The sequence below is a fragment of the Austrofundulus limnaeus genome, unplaced genomic scaffold, assembly GCF_001266775.1.
Source record: "Austrofundulus limnaeus strain Quisiro unplaced genomic scaffold, Austrofundulus_limnaeus-1.0 Scaffold107, whole genome shotgun sequence".
Classification (NCBI taxonomy): domain Eukaryota; kingdom Metazoa; phylum Chordata; class Actinopteri; order Cyprinodontiformes; family Rivulidae; genus Austrofundulus; species Austrofundulus limnaeus.
Window position 1 is genome coordinate 184,413 of NW_013952509.1, and position 7,894 is coordinate 192,306.

General features: G+C 44.5%; 1 protein-coding gene across 1 annotated transcript in view; it reads left to right on the forward strand.

Annotated features, from left to right (window-relative positions):
- The window catches only part of oprl1 (opiate receptor-like 1), a gene marked incomplete at its 5' end in the record, with an annotated part of 180,444 nt that overhangs the window by 99,888 nt on the left and 72,662 nt on the right, over positions 1-7,894 (forward strand).

Consider the following 7,894-nt stretch of genomic DNA (forward strand, 5'->3'; position numbering starts at 1 on the left):
CCCCAATCACACTCATTTCTTTCACCTGTGTCCCTCTGTATTTAAGCTCCTCACCTCCACAAGTCCAGCGCCTGATTATCGAACGGTTATACCCAGTAAATATTCTAGCCATCCATGTCAAGTCTCGTCTGTCTAAGTCACGATCCTGCTTCCTGTTTCTGGTTTTACGTCTCCTGCCTTGTCCCTGAACGGTACCTCATCGGATTCTGACTTCCTGGTTCTGACCCACGCATTCGCCTCTGGACTTCCGCCTTTCGCCTTCGCCCCTGTCGGACCCCACCAGTCATCTGTCTCCCGGTTTCTCGACCTCTGCTTCCGTCTCCTGACCTAGACGCCTCATCTCCGTTCTACTACATGGACTTTTCTGTAAGACGCTCTCTCGCCTTCCCTGTCAGGTGACGTCATCCTAGGGATTCCCCCGACAGCGCCGCTCGCCAGGAGGACTCCGGATTCCCGTGACGCAAGTCTGTTTTTCTGTTCAATAAACTGTGTAAATCTTCTCTGGTGTGTGACAAATTGTGAAACTCAAAAAGCCCATTCATAACAGATATTAGGATGCCACCAAACCTGAGTGATCATGTCAAGCATCTTAGCACCGGAACCATGCCCCCTACTGTGAGCGTCCTGACACAACAGGTTCACCAAAGTTTCAGGAGCCACAACCTTTCCCTCATGGTTTCCGTTGATGCCCTCAGCATCCCGTCTGCCCCCTCTGTCCTKCCACAGTTATTTCTCTGAAAAGGCAGCATTAGTTTGCAACTCCTTTATAGTTTGAACATCAATTTTTTTCTGCAAAATGTCCTCCTCAGAACTACCAGAAGCAACTCCTCCCGTCACCTGAACCATCTGACTGTTTTTGTCATAACCAGCACACGACTTTGCTGCTCTGTCAGCCTGAAAATTCCTTTTGCTGCCACATCACACTTTTTCTGATGAGCTCTGCATTTCAAAACTTACACAGCCTGTGGTTGTCTCAGTGCATAGTACAACTCCAATATTTGTTGCAGGTGACTCAATGGCTGCCCAKAAGCAGTCATAAAACCTTTCCTCATCCAATGACTTAAATCAATGTGGACACATCGATGCACATATTCTGAATCTGTGTAGATGTTAACTTTTTTACCTGCCGCCAATTTACAAGCCTCTGTCGCTGCTTTCAATTCAGCTAACTGAGCTGATGCTGGTTAACTGATGACCTCTGACTTCATCACCACAAACTGTCCCTAATGTTCTGACACCACAGCAAAAGAGGTAATCAGYGCACCCCCTTCAGTCTTGTGAGAGTGCCCATCAGTAAACAATGTCATGTCATCTCCATCTAGAGGGTCCTTAAAGACGTTGTCATGTACTCTCATCTCCTGATTTGTCACTTCTGCACAACTGTGGTCCTGCCACGTTGTCATGTGAGAAGCAATTTTCACTCCCTCCGCCGTGAAATGAATGTGCGGTCTGTCCAGCAGTCTTTTTACATTTTCTGTCCTGTTCGGTGAAAATGTAAATGCCTGAGTGTCTATGAACGCCTTTACATTATGCAAAGTATGTACAATCACCTGATTAGCCATGGTCATTTGGGATGTTTTTTCTATAGCTTTCATGATGGTATRTCTCACACAAGATGGGTGTCCTCTTTCAATGTGATCTAACTTCGAACTGTGATACATCAAAATCAACCTGTTGTTATCACCCCCTTCTGATACAGTACAGCATGCACAAACCCCTCTGCCTCATCTACATCTATGTGAAATGGCTTTGAATAATCAGGCCTCTACAATGCACATGCACCCGCGAAGCTTTGCTTCACCTGAACTAAAGCCGTGTCTGCTTCCTCTGACCAGACTAAAGGAGCTAAGTACTTCCTATAACCTGCAGCTGAAATCAAATCCCTCAGCAGAGCAACTTTACTGCTGAACTCAGGCACAAAGGATTTGCTGTAATTAACCAACCCCAAAATTTCATAATTTCCCTCACTGCTTTAGGCTTCAAGTAGCTCAGAATAGAAGTTTTCTGTTTTTCTGTCAACAGGAACCCTTCACCTGACACCACTCTTCCTAAGAAGGTGACACTTTCAYGACCAATTTGCAACTTCTGTCTGGAAACTTTAAAACCACAACTCACCAGGTGTCTCAGAACCATGTCTGTTGCTTCTAAAATGCAGTCCGAATCCTCTGCAGCCACCAAAATGTCATCCACATACATCAGAAGCAATGTTGTTTGAGGCAAAGTTAACTCCTGCAATTTTTTGTCTCAAAAATATGGTTAAAGATAGATGGTGAATCAATAAACCTCTGTGGCAGTCTTGTAAACTGATATTATTATGATTTGTATGTAAACGCAAAAAGGTTCTGACTTACAGTGCGCAGTGGCACTGAAAAGTACTGTATGTGTTGCACAAATCTATGCAGCTGAAGAACTTGTGTTCTGGTCTGATTTCATTCAGCATGACATTTGGATTTGGAGTTTCATAACGTGTAGGCAGCACAACTTTATTTGTTGGTCGCAAATCTTGAACGAGACGATATTCAGTTTTGTTCGCTTTCGGCACTGGACAGATGGCCGTGTTCCCCGGAGACGAAGTTGGTAGCAGAACGCCATTTTCTAATAAACCCATGATTGTTTTTTCACACCCTTGAACCTGTTCAGGTTTTAAATGGTACTGTGGATGATAAATAGGGATTGTGCCTTGCTTCAAAACAATTTTTACAGGGTCCACGTCCAGCATCCCCACGTCTGTGCTGTTTTTTGCCCATAACTTTACACATAACTGTGCTAAAGGTTCCTCTGTGTCTGGATGATCTAGATTCTCTTTCTCATGCGTCCTAATGACCCTCTTATTCTCAGGAACAAGTGTCGTGAAAGAAGTGTGTTTTAACCTGTATATGCCTGTCGAAAGTGAATAACGCAAATCTGTGTTAATGTCCGCCCAGTCATCAAGCATGAGGCAAGATCTGACTAAAGGTCCCAATGACTTTCCCTCACAGCCTGCAGCCACCTTCAAAGCGACATGAGGTGCAGAACCAGAACCCAACACATACAGCTCTTTCAGCGGTGATGACAGCTTCACCTTTGCTGCAACTCCTTCAGGAGCCACAAAAATGTCCCCCAGCTCCACCAGCGGGTTTTCACCAGTTTCCGCACAGTGTCTTTGAAATTCACCCCACAGGACATCATAATTCTCATCATCTGTCAGGGCACAGTTCATTGTGCAGTGCAAAGCATCACCAGGCGTGTCATAATGTCTGAGAGAGCTTGTCCATGGATCCCAGCTGGACATTGTGGTCCACAATGGCATGGTCTGACATTCAGGCAGCAATCCCCACCACACGACCATCTGCTTGTCCTCTGGTGCCTCCACTTCAGATGCCCCCAGCAACATCTGTCGATGTGTTCCTGACTGTAGAACACACCTGCACCAGTCCATCCGGAAAAGAGATTTCAATCCGGTCCGGGCACATCAGAAGCCCCACATTCTGTTCACACAGGATATCTCTCCCCAGGACTGGACAGTTTGTTGTGACCAGAAACCTGTGGTAAAAATGGAGATTGTTCCACTGGCAGGGCACAAATGGAGATAAAGGCCACTCCAGCTTTTCCAGAAAAACCAGCAACTCGGACCGCAATAGCAGATAACGGCAGTGGCTCATTTACCGTACTGTATTTTGCTCCAGTATCCACAAGACACAGCACCTCCCGACTGCAGACTGTAAGTTTTGTCATAGGGTCAAGATTCTTGTGGGCCTCCATCGCTGGCTCCTGGCACCCCTATTGCATTTGAAAATCACCCCTTTGTCCCAGGACTGTTGCCCATTATGGGTTGCCGGTGCTGTTTGTGGAAGTGGTTGTGACGGATAATATTGAGGTGCAAATGCTGGACCTGCCCCCTGCTGCATGGGCCCCYCAAAATCTCGCCAGGCACTCATTTGCCCAGTGCCCCAGTTGCCCACATATGAAGCAAGCATCCGTCTTGTAATCTCTCACCCCCTTCCTGTAAACTCTACCTCTACAGTTAAATTTTGTCCCCCTGCCCCTAGCAGGTGGGTATTGTTGACGATGAAAATTTTGAGCCTGATTAGTGTTTGGCCCTCCTGCCCCAGGTACCAAAATATCCGTCTGTGGCCCTGCCTGAGGCAGTTCCACAAATTGAGGCATTTGTACTGCACTTTTTTCTTTTGTTTTTTTCACTTTATCCCTCAGATCTTTCAGCTTAGCTTTTGCTAACTGTGCTTCCAAGGACTACATTTCTTGTTGTTCAGCCTGTTTGTCTTTCACCTGTTTATCAATAAAATGAACCACATGATAGCTCCACAGATCATAATCTAATCTGTCCAAACTGACAACACACTCCAGTTCCTTTCTGACTTGATCAGTCTGTGACCCGGCCAAATAAGCTGACCCTCTCTCATCCTCTCGTGGCAGAATATTATTCAACTCAACTAACTCCATGTTTATCGGAAACCTGTCTCTAATCCTCGGTCACAACGCATGCACCCACCGTTCTGTCATCTGCAATACCAAATGAAACAACTGCCGCTTCCAATTCGGTCAATGCACCCCAGCTCGTACAAGCACAATACACACGTCTGAAATCCCCAAGAGTTGGAATCTTACCGGAACAAGCCTCTAAAAATGCCTTAATCCACAACGHCCCTCSAGCABTTAAATCAGGTAACTTTTGTTTAATCAGCTGTGTGTCCTGCRTTGAAAATGGTTTGTAAGAATTAATCGCACGTCCTGCTTCATCTGTAGAAGTCACAAGTGGAAACAGGCCTCCCCATGGCTTAATATCCATACATGAGTGTATATTCGATTTAACCTGCCTATCATCTCTGTGTTGTGGCCACTGCGGCTGTCTATTATGGTGTGCCCTGTTCCCTTGAACAGTAGAATCCGGCCTGACCCCATGCGCCTGCACAGCTCCCTGTAAGCATCCACTAGATGGTGCTGGCCCATCATCCCACCACCCTGAGACCTCTCTCCCTGCCACGCCAGGCTGCAAACTTTCATTTCTGCTGAATCCCTCTGGAGCTACAAACTTAGTCATCGCAGCTCTTACACCATCTTCATCTCTCTGTGGGCAGAACTCTAGCAACCCCTTCACTACGGCATATGCAACGTCTTCTGGCCATTTATCTTTTACTACCATTGTCCCAGTCCGGCGTGAAGAAGTTTTACTTGTGCCTTCATCTGGTTCGTCCTCCTCACCTAACAAAGGCATCTGTTTTTCAGCCTCTGCTAACATGTTTACCACTTCTTTGTATGGACCTTTGGTGTCAGTGTTTTCTTTTTTCTGCTCAGTCTCAGTAACTGTAGCCACTGCCTGTACAGTTTGTTTTGTCTCAATGGTGCCACCCTGAGAGGATGCGACCTCGTCAGCCATGTCACAGTGTTTCATCTAAGTCTTGTTTTCATCTTGGTCAGACGTCAAGGTCTTGTTTCCCCCATCACTGCTGCCGTTCAGAACGTCTTTCATTATTCTAATTCAATTCAATTCAATTCAAAAATACTTTATTGATCCCAGAGGGAAATTAGGTAAGCATGCGTCTCCAATATTTATAAGTCCTTTCCTTTTCAGGAGCCATCTTAGATTTTAAAATATTTTGGCTTCATTTGCCATAATGGACTGTTGCCATGAATGTTCCAATTTACAAACAATTCTGTCTATTGCTGCAGGTGAGGGCGTTGCTAGGTCAAACTGTGACAAGTCCCTGACATTTAACAAACCTTGGCACATCCTAACAAAAACATATTTTTCCGTCTTCTCACTTTTAGACTCAACATCTTCCTGATAAACCTGAAATGTTTTATACAACACCACACCCAGAGAGCCATCCTGGTATTTTTGCAAATCTTCTACAAATTTATCAGACATATTTATAACTTATTCACGTGACCACAGCACAAGAAATCTGGCGCAATGCCCAGAAAGCAATGACCCTGACGCCGACTACTCTTGTAGCAGTCCACATCAGTACCACCTGCTGTTTCTAAGATCACCCGGCTGCAGTCACCCTAAATCTATAATAACAAAAAAAAATCTCTCTATTCCCACCCACAGATGTCCCACAGGATCCACCAGCGGCCACTTCAGTGCCAGACTTCTTAAAACAGAATACTTTTATTCTGAATCAATACATGACACATCCGTGTGAGTTGACACCTGCTGAATGGAGAACCACCCCACACAAACACAATGACACAAAAAGGGATAGCAACAAAGAGAAAGCGTTTGACTTCTGGATTTTTTCCCAATGCATCCGTGTCTGACCTCTACATAAGGATTTCTATGCATACAGAATCTGCCACCAGCAAATCACAAAATAAGACTCGTGGATTTTTCCTCCCCATGGGCACTTCTAACTGCCCTTTAGGCATGCCACCACACAATATTAATTCGACCCCACCTAGACAAGTGTCGTTCTTTAAAGAAGACGCACCCAGGATTTCGGAAAGAGCTCATGAAAAGGCCTGAAGAAAGAGTAATATATTTACATGCAAAACACACCAGAACATATATTAAAACACATTTTACTTCCTAAAGGGCCCAATTTATTGTATGGTTTTAAACCCCCCACAAACTGTTATGTTCAAACGTTTTTTAACTCGTCTTTATAACCGCCCGCATTAATCGACTACGCTCAATACCACGCTGCCTTTGCTGAGCTGACACACAGGCTTAGCTTAGCAAAGCTAACACTTGGCAGGGCTCCTCTAACCCCCAGCTCCACGCACCAGCCGGTGGAAAAACAGATCGTCTTTCAGTCCTGTCTGCTTATCAAAATGGAAAGCAAAAAAAAGATTTTGCTCACTTGTTGTCTGGCGCCCAGAACCTATAACAACCCGGCTTCCCACCTGCTAGGCGCAGCAGCCGAGARAACAAGGCAGCTCCTGCCTCGACTTGCAGTCGGCGTCGGGGTCACCAAACTGTAAGAAAATTTGTATTCAATAAACTGAAGTCGAGATGATAAACACAAATGTTAAATAAAAATGATTTGTAGGAGGAATGTAATATAATACAAAAAAATTTATCCATAAAATCATCCACAAAGTTGCAGGGGTAGTACTATACTCGGATCAATTTTTTGTTCATTATTTTCACAAAATTCACAATATGCCTGAGTACGGAAATGTGACCAAGTCAAAAAGGTTGGTTCTTCTCTTTCGTTTTCCTTTCACTTTTGACTTWAACTACTTTCACGCCGAAACAACAGTCATCCAATCAGGTGTAGTTGTTGGCTAACGCYCTCTTTTTGCTCRTCCAATCAGATGTGTCCCCTGAAAAAAGGTCGTCCAAATATGTGTGCCTGTTCGGAACCACCTTTCGTTGGAGATGCCAACTTGTCCTCAGAGAACCCTACTTGCCACGCACAGTGACTGCTGAATATGGGCACCAGTGATCCCCCGTGACCCTGAAACGAAGAAGCATGTGAAAGATAATGGAYGGGTGTTGAGCAAACCATAAAAACAGTCAGTTTAAATAATCGGTCCTGCTTTAGATTACAGTTCATTCTTGTAGCTCACAGATTTAAAATGACATAAACTTGACTTGTCAAAATGAAGATGTCAATGAAAATCATGCTTCTGGTGAAGTTTTTCAATATTCACGAGGTGTGAAGAAAACAGAAGAAAACAGATCAACCAACTGTGTTGAGCTGAAGCACAGCGGGTAAAATAAGTATTGAACACGTCACCATTTTTCTCAGTAAATATATTATTAGAGGTTCTAATGACATGACATTTTCACCAGATGTCGGTAACAACCCAAGTGATCCATACGTACAAAGAAATCAAACCATAAATGTYCAAAATTTAAGTTATTTGTAACAATGTGGAATGACACAGGGAAAAAAGTATTGAACACATGAAGAAAGGGAGGTGTAAAAAGGCATGGAAAGCCAAG